Genomic DNA, 20134 nt, shown 5'->3' on the forward strand with positions numbered 1-20134 from the left:
TATAGTTCAGGCTGGCCTTGAACTCACTATGTAGTCCAGGCTGAGCTAGGACTCAATGGCAATCTTCCTGCTTCAGCCTCCTGAATGCTGGGATTACAGGCATCTACTACAAAGCCCAGCAGGGTATCTTTATTTTTAAAAGCTTTCAGTAGTCACCACATTGGTACATGTCTACAGTCTCAGCTACTTGGGACATGGAGGGAAGATTACTTGAGCCCATGAGTTAGACACCAGCCCAGGCTACATATTGAGATCACATCTATAAATGAACAAATGAACCAACCTTTCAGTGAATATACGTTTACCACAAACACCAGTTTATAGGACAAATAAGGAATAGAAAAACAAAAAATGTCACCACGGTTGTCAGGTTGTCAGGTGTGGTGTTGGTTGCTTATAATCCCAGAACTGGGGAGGCTGAGGCAGGAGGATTGCCATGAGTTTGAGGCCAGTCTGGGCTACATAGTGAGTTCAAGGCCAGTCTGAACTGCATAGTGAGACCCTGTCTCAAAAAAAAAAAAAAATTACCATAGAATGTGCGATAGTTAACTGTGGCGTCAATTTTTTTTTTTTTGTACTGGGGTTTGAACCGAGGACCTTGTGTTTGCCAGGTATCTCCAGCCCTGTGGGGTCAAATTTAAATAAGGAACAGCTGATTGGTTCAGCGCAGTTCTGGGTGTGTCTAGATGACTGACTTGCTGAAAAGGAAGACCTACCCTGGATGTGGGTGACATCAACAAATAGGCTTGTAGCCTGGATGGAACAAAAAGGGAAAGAAGGAAGTCTCTTCTGCTTCTTCAAAGAGCTCCAGTCTTCACCATCACCTTTGCGTATCTGTCTCCAGGCTTCCAGCACCGACTTTCCAGCCTTTCGGCACAGACTGTCCGGCTTCCTGATATGGACTTTCCTGGAACTCTGAAGTGGGCTCTAGGCCTTTGATCTGTGACTGGATCACCCGGCTGTCCAGCGTGCAGACTGCCTTTTTGCATTCTTTCACACCTGACACTGTGGGCAGCCACTGTAAGCCTACCTTGAAAATCTGTATACATCATTTACCATATATGTGCTTTTTTATACTAAATCTATTCATCTAGTGAACTCTGACTGATACAGAATGCAACCCACAAACTCAAGCATTTGGAAAACTCATCTGTGTGTGCTGGTTCAACCATGTATTCAGAAGGCTGCAGCAAAAGGACCTCGAGATAGAAGCCAGCCTGGACTCCAGGGAGAAACAAGACAAAAAAGACAAAACCAAAAACAAAACAGAGCAAAAGAAGGTAAAGCAATTAAATCACTGCAGGGGCAACCCGATGCTCATTTAGATCGGCTTCAGTGGGAGCTCAGATGCTCAGCTTCATGGGGTAAGCTTGCTTGTGGGAGCCAAGGAGGGAGGCTGTCTGCCCGTAAACCAAATGCTGGGAGGGCTCTGAGACGCACTGTGCTTGTGAACAGCTGCTGTCACCTAAGATGAGTAGGACAGGTGTCTCTGTAGCCTACCTTTCTGGATGTTCATACCAGCATGTGTGATGAGTGGAGGCTTGTCCTGGCAACTCACTAAAAACCCCAGCAATTTGCCATGATCCAGGGTGACCAGCAAAGGATGTCTAGGCAAACAGATGAGGAGAGTGACGTTATCTGGGAGAGGAGGGATTCAAGTCATCTCTATGTGCCTTGGCCAGAAGGGCATCAATGTGCTCCTTTGCCTATCCTAGAGGTGTTTTCTAACGTGAAAGTGAGGCTGGTGAAAAACAAAACAAAGCTTTATTTGTGTGCAGACTAGAATGGGCAATCACATGTTGGACTGGTAGCACAGTTCTGGGCCTAGCTGCTCACAGAATCAGGGTTGCCACATGCGCTTGCGGCTGGAAGCAAGAGGTGACCAGAGTCTTCTGAGTGTCAAGGGCACTCGCACTCCAAATAATGTCATTTGTGTGCTTGCTTTGTGCGGAGATGTGGTGCTACCTGTCACAATAGACTTGGGGCGGGGGAGGGGGCCTCACTGAATTCACTTTCTAGCTCAGCAGTGAAAAATCACCACAGTCTTATTGAAAAGGAGGCAAAGAGGGAGGAGAGGTCACAGCAAACATGATCTGTAGAGAGCAGAGAGGCTCTCCATGTCCCTGTTTGTAAAGAAGGTAAGTCACCTGAGCAGGCTGGGATAGTGACGTTTCCATGAACTGCCATTCTTGAGACAACTTATAATCACAATTCAGAGGAAGGTGTCAGAGTCCTGGCAACATCCTTAGCCATCTCTTTGGAAACAGTTTCTGCATCACAGGCCTCTCTAGTTTTCTCTCCAGCTCCATTGTACTATCTTGTGGACACAAGAGAAAGCCAGACACGGATGACCCATGTGTATTCCCAGCACACTGGGAGGCTGAGCCAGGAGGATCACAAATTCGAGACCAGCATGGACAAACTTAGTGATTGGACAATAGGGTAGAATATATTCTGAATGAACACAAAATCTAAACTGCAAGGCTTATAGCACACAAGGGCCACCTTTAAGAAGGGGAGGGAACTTCCAGTGCTTATAGAAGGGTTCTCTGGCCTGGTCAACACATATGTGGAACCGGTGGTCAATTATGATTTGCCCCTCAGCTTGAAAGATGATATTTCAGAGCAGGGATGGCCACATATGCAGAGAAAAAGTGTCAGATGCTGACATCAAATTTGTGACTCTGGAACGCAAGCCTGGAAGTTCAGAAGATTTAGCTGTAGGTTGCTGAAGGAGAAGACTTTCAGGACTAGTGTCCTTTGTGAAGGAGCTTAAGCCACAGAAATCTTGATTATGGCTAGTTTGAAGGTGATGCTAGAACAGGGATCTTTCCCAGAGTCCCTGGTGTGTGAGGCACCTTGTGAGTAAGAGGCATTTGCCTGCCCTGTCACTCCCCTGAAGTCCTGGTGGGCTTCTTCCAACTTTGTTTTTTGTTTTTTTGTTTGTTTGTTTGTTTGTTTGTTTTGTTTTTTTGTTTTTGTCCGGTACCGGGAACCGAACTCACGACTTTGTGCTTGCCAGGCAGGCGCTTTGCCACTGAGCTAAATCCCCAGCCCCTGCTTCTTCCAACTTTGAATGAGAGGCTCCGGGCCAGCATTTGAGAGTAATATTTTCCATGACTCATAAAACCTAAAGTAGATTTCAGGTTTTGATTTTGTATTCTATCATGATTTGTAACATAAATGAACATGTCTTGGATTTCCTTCAAAATAATACTCTGAGGTAGGACTCTGAATTCAGAGGATTCATGACTTTCTGGGTTGATTTCTTTTTTTTTTTTCTTTTTTTCAATGCTTTCATATAACCTAGGGTCTTGGACAGTGAGGCAAAGTCTCTAATACCCTGTTCAATAGTTTGTATTTTTAAAAAAGGGGAGTGAAATGATAAGGCTGTCACTTTGTATTAAGACATTTTATCATGAATGTGGTTTGAATTTTATGGTAAATTGGTCTTTCCTTCCTTGTAAAGTCATTGGAAATCCTCATTTAGCTTGGAGCAACTTGAAATTCCTTCCCCAGGCCTGTCACCTTCCAACGTGCTGAGCTTGTCCACACATTACTCTGAGGTACAATCCTGAGCTCAACACGAACAACGTGAAGCCCCAGAACTTCTCTAGACTGCTTGTGTTACCTTGAGTAGGGCCCCTTGCAGCCTCATTTTTAGAGAACTGGGTTGTAAAGATATACATCTTCTATAAATATACATATGGTGAAGAAAACAAATTAGGAAGATCCTCTCTCTTCTTTTATTCTGCACAACCAGGATGTCTTTCTGTCACACATTTCCAATCTCAGCTACGCTTCAGAGGTGCCTTCACCACCCCTCGGAGGTGCCTTGCCTCATTCCCTAATTTACCCAAATCTCTGCCTCTCTAACTGCCGAGTTCTCCGGGTCAGAACTCCGCAAAATGTTTCTTAGGTTAACCTTGACTCTCTGGCCCAAATCATAATTTGGGATTTTCCTCCCCTCCTGTGGTCACTGGGGGTGTGGCCACCCACAGGAATTTGCTACACAAAGAGTTGCTACTTGACGAGGATGTGGGTAGGGAGGATGGGTGGGAACCCAGGAGGGGTCCCCTAGTGTCGCCCTGTTCTCCTTCATCAAACACTGACCGCCTGGAGTCTGAACATCAGCTCAGAATTTTACATATGACCTTGCTGGGTAATGATGACATTACAAGCCTCCTGGCTTTCACAGAGAAGAATCTGTTCAAATCTGGGGAAACCTCTCTTACCTTTTCTCTTCTAAACACCAGTGTGTTTGGTTGTCTGGAGGGAATAGCTCACATGGTCATCTATCTTCAGGCTCACCTGTCATCTGTTCCTTGGGACAGCAGTGTAGCAGTTAAGACTAAGTTGGGCAACTGTAGAGGAAGGCTTGGGGTACACACAACTTTCTTTTGTTCTTTCCCCCATACTTCCACTCTTCCCAAGTCACGAGCAGAACTGAGAGCATGAGAACTGAGAGAGCCATTTCAAGGCACCTAGAGAGTTCCTGCACAATGTGCAGGCTATGGACATGATATCTCTGGGCAAGCATTTTTAAAGGCCCAAGTCATCATTAATTCAGCCATCCCTTTGGGCTACAAGATGCTTCCTTCATACCAGGTGCAGTGGAGGCACCTACAGTCCCAGTTATTTACAACAGTGAAGAAGGAGGATAAGTCAACCCCAAAGTTCATAACTAGACTGGACAACATAGTAAAACATCCTCTTAAAAAGACAGACAGGGGCTGGGGATTTAACTCAGAGGCACAGCGCCTGCCTGGAAAGTGCAAGGTCGTGAGTTTAGTACTGGAAAACAAACAAACAAACAAACAAAAAAAGACAGTCTTTCCTCAGACTCTTTCTTGAAAAGCAAAGTGAATTTGGCTGTTAAGAGATAAGATCAGTTTGAGAAAGATCTGATGAAAGCTTCTCAAGAACCTCACCTTAAGACTCAGGCATCTTTACTATGCTGTCATAAAGACACATACATTGGCCCTCCAGACACATCGCACGCTTAGTTGCTGAGGACTAGGACAAGGCAGGTGTTACACTGCTGGGAATGAAAAGCCTGGAGAGAGCTAAACTCCTAGTGAGATTGGAGATAGAGGAAAAAGGGTCCCAGGATTGACTTGGTAGAAGAAGACCTTTTGGGGCCAATCTTGATAGTTAGAGATGAAGGCTATCCCATTTTCAATTATTTTCAGGGTTTCCTGTTCTCTGTGGGAATAAGGAAAGGACGTTATAGTCTCTTGTTTCTTCCAAAAAAGTGCTTTTACAACAAACATCCCTTCCTGGGGGACCTATAAAAGGGACAGACCAAGTCTTTGGGTTGCCAGGTAGATTAGCAGGCTTCATTCAGGAAGGTAAATGAGAGAGGCAGGTGTTAGCAGCATACTGTATACAGGAAAAGTAGTGATCATTTCTGTTTTTTTTTTTCTAGGAGCAGAGCAACCCAAAGCTCCTTCTACACCTCTTTACTACCACGTCCTCTACCGAAGACGTGGAGAAACCCAGGTAAGCTGGCACGGAGAAACATACTGCCTGATTGGTAACTACCGTTCTTATGGGGATGCTGCCATCACCACCCCAGTAAAGGTTAAAGAAGAGAAACCAGCATCCAAGTGGCCCTATGAGGATGCTTCCATGGTTAGTCCAGTAATGACCAAACCCAAGAAGCCAGCATCCGTACACGCTCTCAAAAGACCTCGATTTATGGAAGAATATAACCAACAGTCAGAGTTCCCTAGCCCCAAAATTCGCCACTTGAACACTGCTGACAAGACTGAAGAATGGCTGAGCAATTCTTTTGAGAAGATGGACATTAGATAAAAGAGCTAATACTTCTTATTCAGTGACCTCCACTGCCTTCTTCTGGACTTTTTTTTTGGGTACTGGGAATCGAACTCACAACCTTGCGCTTGCCAGGCAAGTGCTGCACCACTGAGCTATATCCTCAGCCCCACTGCCTTCTTCTGGAGATAGAAACTAGAAATTCTCCCTGATCCCAATTCAGTCAGGATCTTTCTTTCCTACTAACAGCTATAGGAAAGATCCAGAAATGGTGGTTGAAAGGAGGAGCTGCTTTGGACATCCAGGGCTTAACCTGCTAGAAACACTAATGTTCCTCCTCTCAATCCTCCAAAGTTCCTTCTGGTACAGAAGTAACCATGTGTGCATTCTACAAGCCAAGGAGGAGTCAAGCGCAAAGCAGCCTCGCTGACGCCTAATCTGCCAGCTGGATTCCTGACCTCAAGCATTGCCAGCAACCACAACACAGGTGAGGAGGATTTAGGATTCCTCAAACTGGAGGAAGTCAGCAGGGGTACACAAGGAGCTTCATGCCTATGCTCTCAGGCCCACCCCCTGAAGCTTTTACCCTCTGTTATGGTTTGTGTCTGGGTGTCCTCCCAAAGCCTCATGCGGCCATGGGGCAGGCTTTTAGAGTTTGATTGATTGTGGATGTGAGAGCTACACCCACCCTGGAGTGGATAGTTTGCATACGTAAGGGAGAGAAAGAGGGTGCTTCTGGCCATTTCCTCCCTCGTGTGTGTGCTTGTTGCTTTGCTGTGTTCTGCTGCCATGAGCTGTAGCCCTCTGCCATGTGCCACTCTGCCTTGTAATCTGCCAAGTATGGACTGAAACCTCCACAAACTGTAAGCGAAATAAACTTTTCCTTCCTTTATTTTGGGCATCAGGTATTTTGTCCCAGCAACAAGAGAAAAGTAACCAAGACACCCTCTTTCTTGCTAGCACTTAATGTCTCCTGAGGAGTCCTACTGTTGAATAAAATGACTTTCTGTAACAGTTTTTGACTGGAAAATTGTCCAAGGCCATTCTCAAACTTCCAGCTCCCTTCAAGTACATTCACATATGGAAACATGTTTTTCTAAGGCCTTCTGCATTCAAATGGGAGCCATGATAACAGTTTCTAATGGTGTTGTCTAGAAAACTTGAGCCAGGTCCCAGGCTAGTTCTTTAAGAAATAAGCAGCCTTGTGCTAGGACTATAGCTCAGTAGAAGATCATGTGTCTAGCATACATGAGGTCCTGCATTCAATGCCCAGCACCCAAAAAAAAAAAAAAAAAAAAAGGAAGGAAAGATAAAGAAAGAAGGAAAAAAAAGAAAGAAAGGAAGAAAGAAAAAGAAAGCCTGTTGAGTGCTTCAGTGTGTGTGTGTATGTGTGTGTGTGTGTTAGGAAAAGTGAAGCGGAGCTAAAAAAGCATTGGGCCATCTACCCACTGCATCCATCTGTCCACTCATTCAACAAGTACTTTAAACAATAGCTTCAGATCAGACACTGTGCTATTTGATGGAGAGAGATTGACAAGTGAGACAGTCAAGGCATTTCTTGTCATAGCAATAAGTGTTACTGGATTCTGGGGTTCTGGGATTGTCTTCTAGAGATTCATTCTAGGTTCTACTTGTCCTGAACAAAGAATTTGACAAAATAAGCACAAAAGGTAGCAAGGGTTTACATTTATGAAAGGCAGCCATCTTTTGTATCTCCCATTCCTTTGCTTACAGTTGTGCAGAACTGTTTTTCTGCACATACCCTGGCATGCCCACTTGCTCAGCTGGCTTGCCACACCCTAATCTCCTGCCTAATTTTTCCCTGAGCAACATAAATCCCCATAATTCTGTATGGGCTGCTGAGGGTGTGGTGGGCCTCTGAATTCATATAGCTACTTTCAGCTGAAAATGGCTATAGCTCCTAAGCACTGGGGATTAGGTGCTCTCCAACTACCTTGGGATGTTGTGGCTCTCTAGCTGGGGTGAAGGAAAAAGTCCTGGAGCAATACTACAGTCTTGGTTTTTGAAGAGACCCAGTCTTCCAGAGATGCACAGGACTGGCTTTCTTCTTTTGGATGTTCTTTTTATTCAGATGGTTCAAGTGGAGCTGGCTTTATCCCATGACATCTAGTGTCACCCACAATTTCTTGCACGATCTAGAAGTGCCCATGGACAAGGCATTGCAGTTTGTCCCAGGCCCCTTTTGTCCTCTTTTGTGGACAGAAGGTGAAGTTTTTGGGTGGGAGCAGGGACAGTCAATACTCCATGCCATGAATCAGGCACATGAGCCACCTGAAACACGGAGCAGTGCCCAGGTGGTAGCTTGGTACAGGCATGATGGACCCACTGTCCAGGTTTCTTGCAGCCTTGATTGGCTCTGGGTTTTCCCTTGGATGGCTTGAGTGTGCTTGAAGCATTGCCAACTGAGATAGCCATGATTTTGGCCTGTCTTTTTTATGGTCCTTTCCTTTCATCTTCATCTATATCTACATCTAGATAGCTGAATATAGAAAAGGCCATGCCTAACAACTGGGTCATAGGGCTCTGGAGGCCCATCTGTGACCCTACCAGGATCTTTTGAAAATATTGGGTCTCTCTGGGGCACTTAGAAAACAGGAGAGACCCATCTCCCCCCTGAAAGACAGGTGGTCATCTGGGGACAGGATCGTCAATAATATCAATTTTGTTTTCTTTGTAGTCCTCTTTAAATACCATGGTTTCTGGGTCTTTACTGAGATAAAGAGCCATAAGAGCCTGACCATAAGGAACTTCACATCAATTTCCTTCCCTTTTGCAAAAAGATCTAACTGAAGAATAGTAACTGCCATTTTGTACCCATCTCTCACATTTCCTAGTTTATCCTAATGGTGAGATCAGTGAGATCTGCTGGGTATTTCCCACAGCTCATCCCTGGGCCCACTGACTCCTTAGAGAGAAGGGTGCCCCCTAGGGGCTCTCTTAGAAACTCCCAAGAGATCAGGGTGGAGCCCACCCCTCTAGGACCTCCATTTACCACCTGAGAAACAATATCCCTTACATTTATCCCAATAAAAATTTTAGTACTTTGTTAAGAGACTGGAAGAATTTGGAGCTAAAAAAAAGAATCCGGAGTTCCAAGTGACACCTCCCCAGAATAACTCTGAAGGAGAGTCCGAGTCAAGTTTATTGAGCTGGGTCTTTTATTGATAGAGTTGGGGGGGTGTGTTAATGGGGTAGGCGTAGGTGGGGCAAAGAGAAAGGGGGCATGAGATTGGGTGAGTAAGAGTAGCTGAGTACAAGGCCATAGCAAAGGCTAATGTTCTGTTGTGGGTGCACTGTGACCTAGCAGGTGGGTGGGTGTGCCATGTTCTAGCAGTGTAGGCATTGTTCCCTGGGCTCAGGCAGCTGGGAACAGCCATTCCAGGAACTATGGTGGCTGTTGTGGGACCCATAGGGGCAGCTGGTGAGAAACGCAGTAGAGGAGGGTATTAAAACAATGGGCTCAAGAAGGGGCATTGGCCAGGAGCTGGTCATGCAGCCAGGAAGGGCTGAGACGAGGCCTAATTTTTTAGGGTGGTGGCTTGATCACACGGTCCTTTGGTGCCACCCTGTGAGAGTCTGGACATGTTGGTGAAGAAATAGCAGCTTTTCTGGAGAAGGGCAAGTGGCAAACAAGTCTGGGCCTCAGAAGTTTGGGGTTACAACAGCAGCCAGTGAGTCCATTTGACCTTGGAGGTTAGTGAGTGGGCATCTATGTAGGCAGATCTATTAAGAAATCTACCTGCTTAGAGAGGGGAGAGAAATGGTGAAGGGGAGGGTATTAGGGGCTTGGGAGGAGCTTTTGCCTGTGAACAGGTATTGGCTGAATGATACCCTGAGCCGGGGAGGGAATGAGGGTATGGGTTTTTTGAGAGGCATTATACAGGGGTCTAGCTATGAGGCTAAAGTTGGGAACCCAGAGGCGAGTTAGGCTGAGAAATGAGAGCCGTTTTTATTTATTCGTGGGGAGGGTGTTAAATAACGGCACGTGAGGAAACACCTGGAGACCGATACTGTGGAAACACTAGTTTTATTCTGCCTACATACAGGAAGGCTAGAACTGGAGTGGTATCAGCGGCTATCTGGAGCAGAGGCTAAGTATAAATAGGGTGGGCTGGGGATTTAGCTCAGCGGCAAAAGCGCCTGCCTGGCAAGCGCAAGGTCGTGAGTTCGGTTCCCGGTACCGGAGAAAAACAAACAAAGTATAAATAGGGTTTAGGGCTGGGGGTCGCAGTCTCAAGAATCTGGGTGGAATGTTTGAAGTCAAAGCTGCAAGGACAATCAGTGCATATGTGTATATAGAACCACTGTCAGGAAGACTGGAGGTCCAGTCTTACATTTCTTTATGGCCCTTAATTCTTGTCTGCCAAGGGCAGCCAAAATGCCTACTGTCTGTAGTGGGCACCATGAAGGTTTCTCTAGGGTCAGGCCTGACAGTCCCATCTTTTTCTTGTTATATACAGAGAGGGTCAGGAGAGAGGGCGGAATTTCTCATGGCTACTTCGGATGCAACAAGTGGGGTGACATGGGAGTATCATGGTAGCCTAATTGGGAGAAAAATTGAGGGGAACAGGGTTCTACTGAAGAGAAATCAGAGGTAGCATTTGTCTGTTGGTAATTGTTTATATACAATCCTATAAAAACTGAGAGGAATGTCTGAGGAGATATGGACCAAAGAGAAGGAGGAGGATAATACAGATAAAGGGTATAGCTAGTGGAACAAGCCATGAGACTTCTCCCCCAAACGTTAGTCCAAGAGTCATGCTAGGCATGGTGGCACACGTCTATAATCCCAGGAGTTGTGGAGGCTGAGGCAGGTGGATCACTGTGAGTTCAAGGCAAGGCCAGTCAGGACAAGACAGTGAGACACTGTCTCAAAAAGCCAAAAAAAAAGTCAGATAGGAACTGTCTAATTTCTGAAGGCTTTTATGTCAGTCCTTTGGCTGTTTCCCATGCTACACCTGACTGACTGATATAAAAACATTTTTTTCCAAGGAAGACATAACCCACTTTTTTTGTGGTAAGAAGTCCTAAACCTGTACGATTTTGAAGGGTCACTGCTGCCGGGGAGTCTATCTGGTTTTATAAAGTGAGAATGGAATCAGTTATTTGTCTGAGGCTGTCAGAAAGATCTTGGGAGAGGGAATGGTAGGAGGTCACAGAGGTAGTCAAACCTGCTAGGCCCATTCCTGTAGCAGCGGTGATACCCAAACTGTTAAGCAGGGGTATTAAATGTATGGCTCTACATCATCGGACCTGGATTGTAACATCAACAGGCAGATTCCGGGTTCCAGGAGCAACGTCTATTTTGGGGATGAGGTATGTCAGTGTGCAGGTCCCAGTCCAATAAGCAGGGAGGTGCAAGAAGGTGGAGGTCCCACAGAGGAAGAAAACGTTTTGACTGGGTAAACAGAATTGGTTGTAAATGTTAAAAAGATCTGTGACATTTTTGTTTTCTCTTTCCCAGACACCCAGGGTGCCTGCTAGGGTCCCTGACAGATTTGACTGCTGTCTATTGTTCTGTTTTCCCAGTGTAGGAAGAAATCTCTTGGTATCTACTAGGCCACTATGAGAAGACTAAAGGTAGCCAGGAAGAGACTGAGCAAGTGGGAGGTTGAGGACAGCGATTCCATGGGGAAAAGGGCAGGCATGGGACATGACATCTGTTGCAGAACTCTGTCTATTGAGCAGTGACATAGTCACAACTTTGAGAGGGCAGAAAAATGAACAAACTGAGTGAGCAGGACATACTGAGTAACCTGGTAGCTGGCATGACTGTACGAGGCCAATAACAGTATAGTTACATTGATGAGGAAGTAGATGTCCTAGTGATGTACCAAGGTCAGATTATACTGAATGCAAACAGGGGCTTAGAAAATCAGAGGAGCATCAGTGGTTATGGGGCTGTGTATGGGCTTAGCTGAGCTCTCATATGCAGAAGCATTAGCGAAATAGGACTGGAGGAGCCGGGCCATGCCTCCTACCTGGAGATTTTTTTTATCTTGCTATTGATAGGGAAAGTGGCTATGGATGTTCTGTTGAGGGGATGGAGTGGGTCTTTCATCTCATAGTTAGGGTGATACGTGAGATTGGTAGAAACCCAGGCCTGGGGAGAGACAGGAATGGCCATATGGGTTGCTGTAGACACAGAAATGCAGAGCCAGCAATCTTTGGCTAGGATAGGATTGGAGGGGTTCAGCAAGGAATGAGTTAATAAAGTTTTGTAAAGATGTGAACAGCTGGGAAGAGCTGCAGGAGCGCAACCTCAGGGGCATGGTAAAAGGAAGAAGAGTGTTAACTGGGCCAAAGGTCGTAGGTAAGGGGAGGAGAAGACTCTAACTAGGGCTACTGTGAATGCAAGCACAGAGACACTGTATTCCATCCCTGAGGTAAAAGACAGTGGAGTGGGAGTCCCAGTAAAATTGAGAGTAAAATCTACAGGAAAACATAATGAAATAGAGGACATTTAAGATCCTTTCTATTTTTTGAACAGGAGGAGAGCAAGGAAAAAGGAAAACTGTATACTCTTCAGGTGAGAAATCACAGAGTGCCCTGATAAGTGCGATCTCCTCCCCAGTTGTAGAAAGACTGGAGAGTATAAGTGTGAGGATGAAACCAGGTTAGGCCAGCAGAGCCTGACTGAATAAAACAGGTGAAGCAACGGGATAGGCAGTGGCAAGGCATTTAGGTGTTTTCCGGGATTCTGGTCAGCCTGACAGATGTAGGAGAGATTACCTACAACTTCCAAGAAGAGGAGGGGTCAGGCAAACTGTCAGCAGGACACAGCTTTATTCTGGAGCCAGGGATGCACTGTGTGTGTGTGTGTGGGGGGGGTCTTCCAGGGGAACAGTAGTTGGTGTGCTATAGATGACTCTGAAAAGTCCCCTCCTCTTTGTCTGCAGGAATCGGGAGTCTGTCTTTAATGAAAATCAATTTATTAGCCAGGTTATTCTCATAAAGGTGAGTATCAGGAAAAGGAGAGACAATTAGCAACAGGTTGTATTCCTTTTCAGACTTGTTGCAGAACTCGGAGACAGTCTTCGGTGGAACTGGTCTCTGGGCTGAGGTTTGGCCCAAGGAGAAAGGTGTGGCGGTATAACAGTTCAAAAGGACTGTACCAGCTGTACAGATAGAAACTTGTAACCCTTAGCTAGTGTGAGGGCCTAGGTCGGTGAGATTAATTCACTCTGCTGAGAAGTGGTGGATAGGGGAGGGCGGCAGCTTCTACAGTAGAATCCTGGGAGATGACAGCGTATCCTGCCTGGCAGCGGAGTTGGGGGTAGGCTTATATGAACTCCTGTCAATGAATCAGGTGTGGTCAGGGCTGGGAAGGGGAGGGTAGACATGTGTGGAAAAGGAGATGTTGCCAAGTGGATTAGGCTCTGACCCTTTAAGGGAAGGCAGGCTAATGAATTGAAAGACCAAGTTAAAGTTGGGGTCCAGGGCAATGGTAACCGCAGGAGTTTCTATGACAAGTGCATACAGCTGCAGAGAGGGAGGGGCAGAGAGAAAGTGTGGGAAGTGGGGTGAAGACACGAGTCCCGGAAGATTATGAGAGGAGTAAAGAGCGACAAGAACATATTTAGTGATCTTAAGTGCCTGTACAAGCAGCAGGGCCGCTGCAGCCACGGCATGCAGGCACAGCGGCCAGCCTAAGATAGCGGGTCAAGCTGTTTGGACAGGAACACGGTGGGGCATGGGCTTGGACCTGTGACAGAACTCCTATCGCACATCCCCTGTGTTCAGCTGTATGAAGACTGAAGGGTGGGGTCTGGAAGGGCTAAAGAGGGGGCTGGTTTTCAGGCTTCCTTTAAGGTCTGAAAGGCCAAGCGAGGAAAGCTCGTATGACCTAGGGACTCAACTGGGATTCCCTTTGTAATTTTATAGAGGGATTCAGTGAGGAGCAAAGCCTATCCCTTGGAGTCTAGATGCTGCCACAGTAAGAGTGTCCTTTTGGGATGACTTATAGGAGGGGCTGCAGAGAAGGAGGTCGTGTACACCCCGGTGAGCGGGCGGGGTGGAGCGGGAAGGAAAGTGAATCACATGCAAAAGCCTGCCTGAAGTAGTAAGGGCTGTCTTGGAAGCCTTGAGGTAGGACGGTTCAAGTTAACTGCAGGGACTGGAGAGTGTCCAGGTCTGTCCAGGTGAACGCAAAGACAGGTGTGAAGAGAGGTGGAAGGGAATAATACAAAAGGCATCTTCTACATCTAAAACAGAGTAATGAGTGGTAGATTGGGGAATAGAAGATCAGAGGGCACAGGGATTTGGCACCGCAGGGGGTAGAGGAAGGACAATCTGATTGATAGCACGAAAATCTTGTACCAGCCTGTAAGAGCCATCTGCCTTTCGTATTAGGAGAATGGGGGTGTTGAAACCAGAACTGACAGTAATTAAAAGGCTGTGTCACAGTAGGTGAGAAATAATAGGCTGTAGTCCCTATAAAGCTGAGTCAGAGTGGGGCATTTCTTTTGGGCAGGATGTGGGTGACTGGGCTTGAGAGAGATAGTAAGTGGCTGTGGGAATGAAGCCAGGGCTGGGGTGGAAGTGTCCCACACCCTGGGGTTGAGATGAGGGGAAATGATGGGAGCCTCTGGGGAGGACAGGGAAGGAACAGTGAGGGTGGCTGTAAGGGATGATTGTGTCACGGGGATGGTCAGAGGAGCTGACAACGTGGTTAAGGTGCCCACCCCAGAGGGGAACGGGACAGATAGGGACAACTAAAAACGAGTGTAGGAAAGGTGGTGACCCAATTGGCACCAGATTGGGGAAGTTTTAGGGTCTGGAGACTTTACATCAATACCTGTAGCAGTAACTGGGGCTAAGAAGGTTGGTCCTCCAAAGAGGGCAAAGTGGAATGGCAAGAGCCTGTGTCAATTAGGAACGGGATGGACTTACCCTCTACTGAAAGTCACCCAGAGTTCGGCATTCGAAATGTTCCAGGGGACTTCTACAGCTTTGGGGCCTAACCAGTCCTCAGGGGCCAGACCAAGAAGGTCTGGGAAGGAGCTGGGGGCGGGGGAGTTCCCACGGCCATTGTTCAGAGCCATCGGGGTGGCTGCCAGCCCTGGGAAATATAACTTCCAGTGAGGACCCCCACAGGAAGGACATGGTTTAGGGGGAATCCCAGGCCATGGGCACTCCCTAGCCCAGTGACTATTCTGGCAGCATTTGAAGTATGTCCCTGGAGGGACACCTTTGGGCAGGAAGGTCTTAAAATCTCTTTTAACCATGGGCTGGGGGACTGGTGGAGCCTGAGGTTTTCTTACAGCGGGAGGCTAACATCTGCAGCACAGAAATGCACTGTTTTGAAGCACTTGCATCTCTATTGTTAAAAACTTTATTTGTTTGTTTGTTTTCTGGTACCAGGAATTGAACTCATGACCTTGCGCTTTCCAGGCAGGTGCTGTGCCGCTGAGCTGAATCCCCAGCTCCTGTTAAAAACTTTGAATGCTAAATTAAGTTCCTGTTGTGGGACCTGAGGGCCAGCTTCCAATTTCTGTAATTTTTTACAAATGTCTGGTGCTGACTGGGTAATACAATGCACCTTTAGGATAAGTTGTCCTTCTGGCCTTTCTAGGTCTAATGCTATATATTGCCTAAAGGCAGCAGCCAAGCGTGCCATAGACTAAGCTAGTTTCTCGTACCTGTTCAGGTTCTCGTACCTGAGTGGTTTCCTTTAGCTTATCAAAATTAGCTGCCTATGGGCTGCCCTACAAAGTCCTTCTACTAAGTAAGAAACCATGTGATCTCGGCTTGCTGTGTCCTCAGAATCTGCCTGTTAGTTCCAGCGAGAGTCTTTCTTCCCCAGGGGACAGCTGTCATTTCTACAGAGCATGGGGCCTTCGATTCTTCCATTCTGTGGGAATTAGACAATTACTGCCATAAGCTAAAAAAGTGGTCAGAAGTTACCTAAAGAAATTCTTTACCCTCCATAATATTCCAACTTTCTATACGTCATGTGATCCCTCTCAAATCCTTTTTTCTCTCCCATCTGCACCCACTTCACGAGACATGGACTCCTGACAACAGGCCCAACTGAACTTTGCTCTCCCCTGGCAGCATCCAGAACCTCCTGCTGCTGGAGCAGCTCCCCCTACTCTGGACCCTCCTGCTGCTCCAGCCCTGCAACCTCCTTCAGGGTCTCCTGCTGCTATAACTGCTCCTTCTCCATCTGTGCTCCCAGAGCTTCCTCAGCTAGTACAGCTGCTCCCTCCCCTCCTGTAGGGACTCCTGTGAATCAGACCCACTATACTCGACCCTGGTCCACCCCATGCTCAGAATGGGTTGCAGTTTGGCCCCATAACCTTGCCCCCTGTCTTCCTGTTCCCACTCTAGGAGGTGAGAGGGGCAGAGGGAATTGTTAGAGTTCATGTTCTTTCTCTTTGACAGATCTCTCTCAAATTAAGCAGTGTCTGGGCTCCTTCTCCTCAGATTCCACCCAACATACCCAAGAGTTTTGGTACCTAGCTCAGTCATATAGCCTAACCTGGACTGATTTAAATGTGATCCTTCACTCCACTCTTTCTTTAGAAGACTGGGAATGAATGACTTCCTGGCTCAGTCTTATGGGGATGAGCAACACCTTCATCAGGTGGATCTTCCTGTAGAAATGACAGCTGTGCCCTGGGGAAGACCCTAGCTGGAGCTAATAGGCAGAATCTGAGGACCTAGCAAGCTGAGATCAGTTAATTGTAATAGGTGGTAGTGGTACTCTTATGGAAATACAAGAGAAGTCCTGCATAAATTCACTGTGGATCTTCCAAAGAAACATGGTAGAGGAGGTCAGTCAGCCTTGCATTTTTGCCCATTTAAGAATGGAAAGGCAACATAACTATGTCCAGAAAGTAGCAGAGACTGCTGTACAGCTGTTTATTCCTGGGGACAACGTGAATGTGGCTGGTCTTGTTTTAGCTGGATCAGCTGACTTTAAAACTGAACTTTTAAGTCAATCTGATATATTTGATAAGAGGTGACACTCAAAAGTTTTAGAGTTAGTTGATATATCTTATGCAGGTGAAAATGGATTCAACCAAGCTATTGAGTTATCTATTGAAGTCTTCTCCAACATAAAATTCATTCAAGAGAATAAATTAATAGGATGATACTTTGATGAAATTAACCGGGACACAGGAAAGTACTGTTCTGGAGTGGAAGATACACAAAAGGTTTTGGGAATTGGAACTGTAGAGATTCTAATAGTCTATGAAAATCTGGATATAATGAGATATGCTCTTCATTACCAAGGCACAGGAGAAGAGAAAATTCTCTATTCAACTCCAGAACAAGAGAAGGACAAATCTCATTTCACAGACAAAGAGACAGGACAGGAACATGAGCTGATTGAGAGCATGCCCCTTTTGGAATGGTTTGTTAACAACCGTAAAAAATTTGGAGAGACATTGGAAATTGTCACAGAAAAGTCACAGGAAGGATCCCAATTTGGGAAAGGGTTTGATGGAATTGGAGGTATCTTGTGGTACTGAGTAGATTTCCAGGGAATGGAATACCAAGGAGATGATGAATTTTTTGACTTTGATGACTACTAGGTATTCAACATGGGTCTGGCAAAATGTGCCTCACCCTCCAGCATCCAACCCAAGGAGCATACCTGTGGTGGAATCCAAATAGATCCCTGCCTTACAATTGGAACATTTCCAGAACTTAATCCGTGAACACCGGATACTGAAAAGAAAACCAAAACAAAACTAGACCCAGCCCTACCACTTCTGTTTGTCATGGTGTCAGCACAGCAGCCTACAACTAAGTTCCTAAATGCTTCTTTGGACTAATTTTAAAAAGAACCCGGGCTGGGGATTTAGCTCAGCGGCAAAGCGCCTGCCTGGCAAGCGCAACGTTGTGAGTTCGGTTCCTGGTACCGGAGAAAAAAAAAAAAAAAAAAAAAAAAGAACCCCAGTTTTTACTTTTACTCAATGGTAAAATTTGTTGCTCTTGTATTTTATGAAGAAATGATTTTTTAATCTTTATACATGGAAGCAAAAATACTTTAACTGTTGTAAACCTTCAAAAGTTAATAGAAGTGAGATAGTTCTGGTTTGTTTCTGATTTTGAGGAGAAAAACTAAATTGCTGCATTCACAGTGACCCATAATACATGGCATTCTCGGCTTAGACTGCATGAGAAGAAATATATGCGGTGAAATGTTGGAACCGTTTCTCTCCTGGTCTCTGTTTGATGTTGAAAGGGTGAGCACATAGGAAGCAATTTCAACTTCACTCCCTCACACCCGTCCCCCAGACTGTCAGTTGCAAGGGTGCAGATTGCATTGCGATGTCAAGCTGACTCATGAAGCACTGGAGCCAGGCACTGTTTACTTCCATCTGTTTGGCAGGCGCATTAGTGCCCAGCATTTGGAAGCCCTTTGTATCACCCACTTGCTTTGACAAGGGTCCCCATAATCTCAGCCTACTAAAAACTGTTTGGGATGGGTACAATGGGGCTTCTGTGTTATTGCTGCTATTGAAAGAAATAAAACATGCAATTTAACTGGAAGCAAACAAACAAAATCCAAATGTTGAATAATGACACATGAGGAAACACCCAGACACCGAGACTGTGGGAAACACTAGTTTTATTCCACTTACATACAGGAAGGCTAGAACTGGAGTGGTATCAGCGGCTATCTGGAGCAGAGGCTAAGTATATACAGGGTTTAGGGCTGGGGGTCGCAGTCTCAAAGAATCTGAGTGGAATGTTTGAAGCCAAAGCTACAAGGACAATCAGTGCAGTTGTGTGTACAAAGCTGGTGTCAGGAAGACTGGAGGTCCAGTCCTACATTTCTTTATGGCCCTTAATTCTTGTTTGCGGAAGGCAGCCTAAGTGCCTGCTGTCTGCAGCAGGCAGCATGAAAGTCTCTCTCAGGTCAGGACTGACAGAGGGGAATTGATTGGATGAGAATTTTGTGATATGATAGTCTGAACTAATTGTGTCTTGAAAGGTGTGGTATGGAATCTACAGGAGAGAAAAAGAGGAGAGAGGCATCTAAGTGACAGTCTTGGGGAGAGAGACTGCAGATTAAGATATCATCAACTTATTGGAGCAATTGTTGAGAGGTGGAGTCTGGTTGAGATCATGGCCAAGAGCCTGGCCAAATAAGTGCAGACTGTCCCCAAACCGCTGAGGGAGGACTCACCAGGTGAACTGAATGGCACAGACTGAGGTGGGGTCAGTCTAAGTGAAGGTGAAAGGGTCTTTGGAATTGGTGGGGATGAGGGTTGCAGGAAGGGGTGAGGAGGAGAAGGGTAGAATGTGTGGAGATAGAAGGAGGATTTTGGAAGATGACTGCTGTCTGAAGCTTGAGAAGGAGGTCCCATTTCAGGAGGCGATTGGGGCACTAGGCAATCACCAGAAATAAATGAGAGAATGTATGATGTTGTGTGGAGTGTTGGGTAGTGGTGAAAAGCCTGGCCATTGCTCCCATTGCCAGTATTGAAGATTTAAATGTCAGTCGTGAGAATGTTGACAAGGAGGAAGAAGTGACCCTTGGGTGAGGCGAAATGAGATAGACTTATCCTTGACCAGAGGACTTACCCTCACCTCTTATGTGGTGATGTGCTGAGGGTGCAAGAGCCACAAGCCCTGTCAGTCCTTGGCTTGAAGAATAGGTCCCATTAGGTCAGGGCATGGTCATGGATGGCTCCACCCTTGTTTTGGAGTAGGGACAGTCCACTTTCTAGTGGCTGTTTAAGCCACAGAGGGAACAGGCCTTGGGGAAGGGACATGGATTTGGTCATTGCTTTGCCTGGTGCCCTGTTTTTCCACATTGAAATCAATGTCCAATTTTTGCTTGGGTAACTGGCCTGGCTGGAGTGCTGCTGTAAGAAGATGGTAGGCAGATTTGTCAGCCGTTTTTTTTTGTTGTTGTTGTTTTGTTTTTTTTTTTTTTGAGACCACGCTCTCAAGTTTCTGGTTTTGGTAGACCCTGAAAGCAGTGGTTGTGAGCTCAGTCATAGGAACTTGAGGACCAACCTTGAATATTTTGAACTTTGTCCTGATTCGGGGGGGTGCTTGGGAAATAAAATAAGTCTTGAGAAAAATGTGTCCCTCAGCTAAGGAGGGTTCTAAGAAGGTATGGGTTTTTAGTGTTTCTGTGAGTCCTACTGGGATTTCTCAGGGGTGTTGATAAGATTTTGGGGGCGGGTTGTCAAAGTTGATGGACTTAATGAAGGCCAGTGAGAATGTATTGGATAAAATCTTGGTGCTTTCCCCAACCTCTGTGACAGGGCTCATGGCTCCATCTAGGGTCCTGTCTAGGACCAGCAACTGTCCTGGGGTCCTGGAGTCCTTGGGGTTTTTTTGTTATTGGTTTGGGTTTCTTCTT

The 20134-nt window shown here is 46.2% G+C and overlaps 1 long non-coding RNA gene and 1 pseudogene across 1 annotated transcript; both read left to right on the forward strand.

Moving 5' to 3' along the window:
- The first annotated feature begins 2033 nt into the window (after positions 1-2033).
- LOC102014671 lies at positions 2034-6781 on the forward strand. The gene is made up of 3 exons (XR_263895.1): positions 2034-2138; positions 5429-6265; positions 6684-6781. It is a non-coding gene; the product is annotated as an uncharacterized LOC102014671 (long non-coding RNA).
- A 4247-nt stretch (positions 6782-11028) lies between these two features.
- On the forward strand, positions 11029-17512 carry LOC102007436 (annotated as a pseudogene).
- Positions 17513-20134: the final 2622 nt, after the last annotated feature.

Source organism: Chinchilla lanigera, unplaced genomic scaffold, assembly GCF_000276665.1.
Source record: "Chinchilla lanigera isolate Chin_1 unplaced genomic scaffold, ChiLan1.0 scaffold00083, whole genome shotgun sequence".
NCBI classification, from domain to species: domain Eukaryota; kingdom Metazoa; phylum Chordata; class Mammalia; order Rodentia; family Chinchillidae; genus Chinchilla; species Chinchilla lanigera.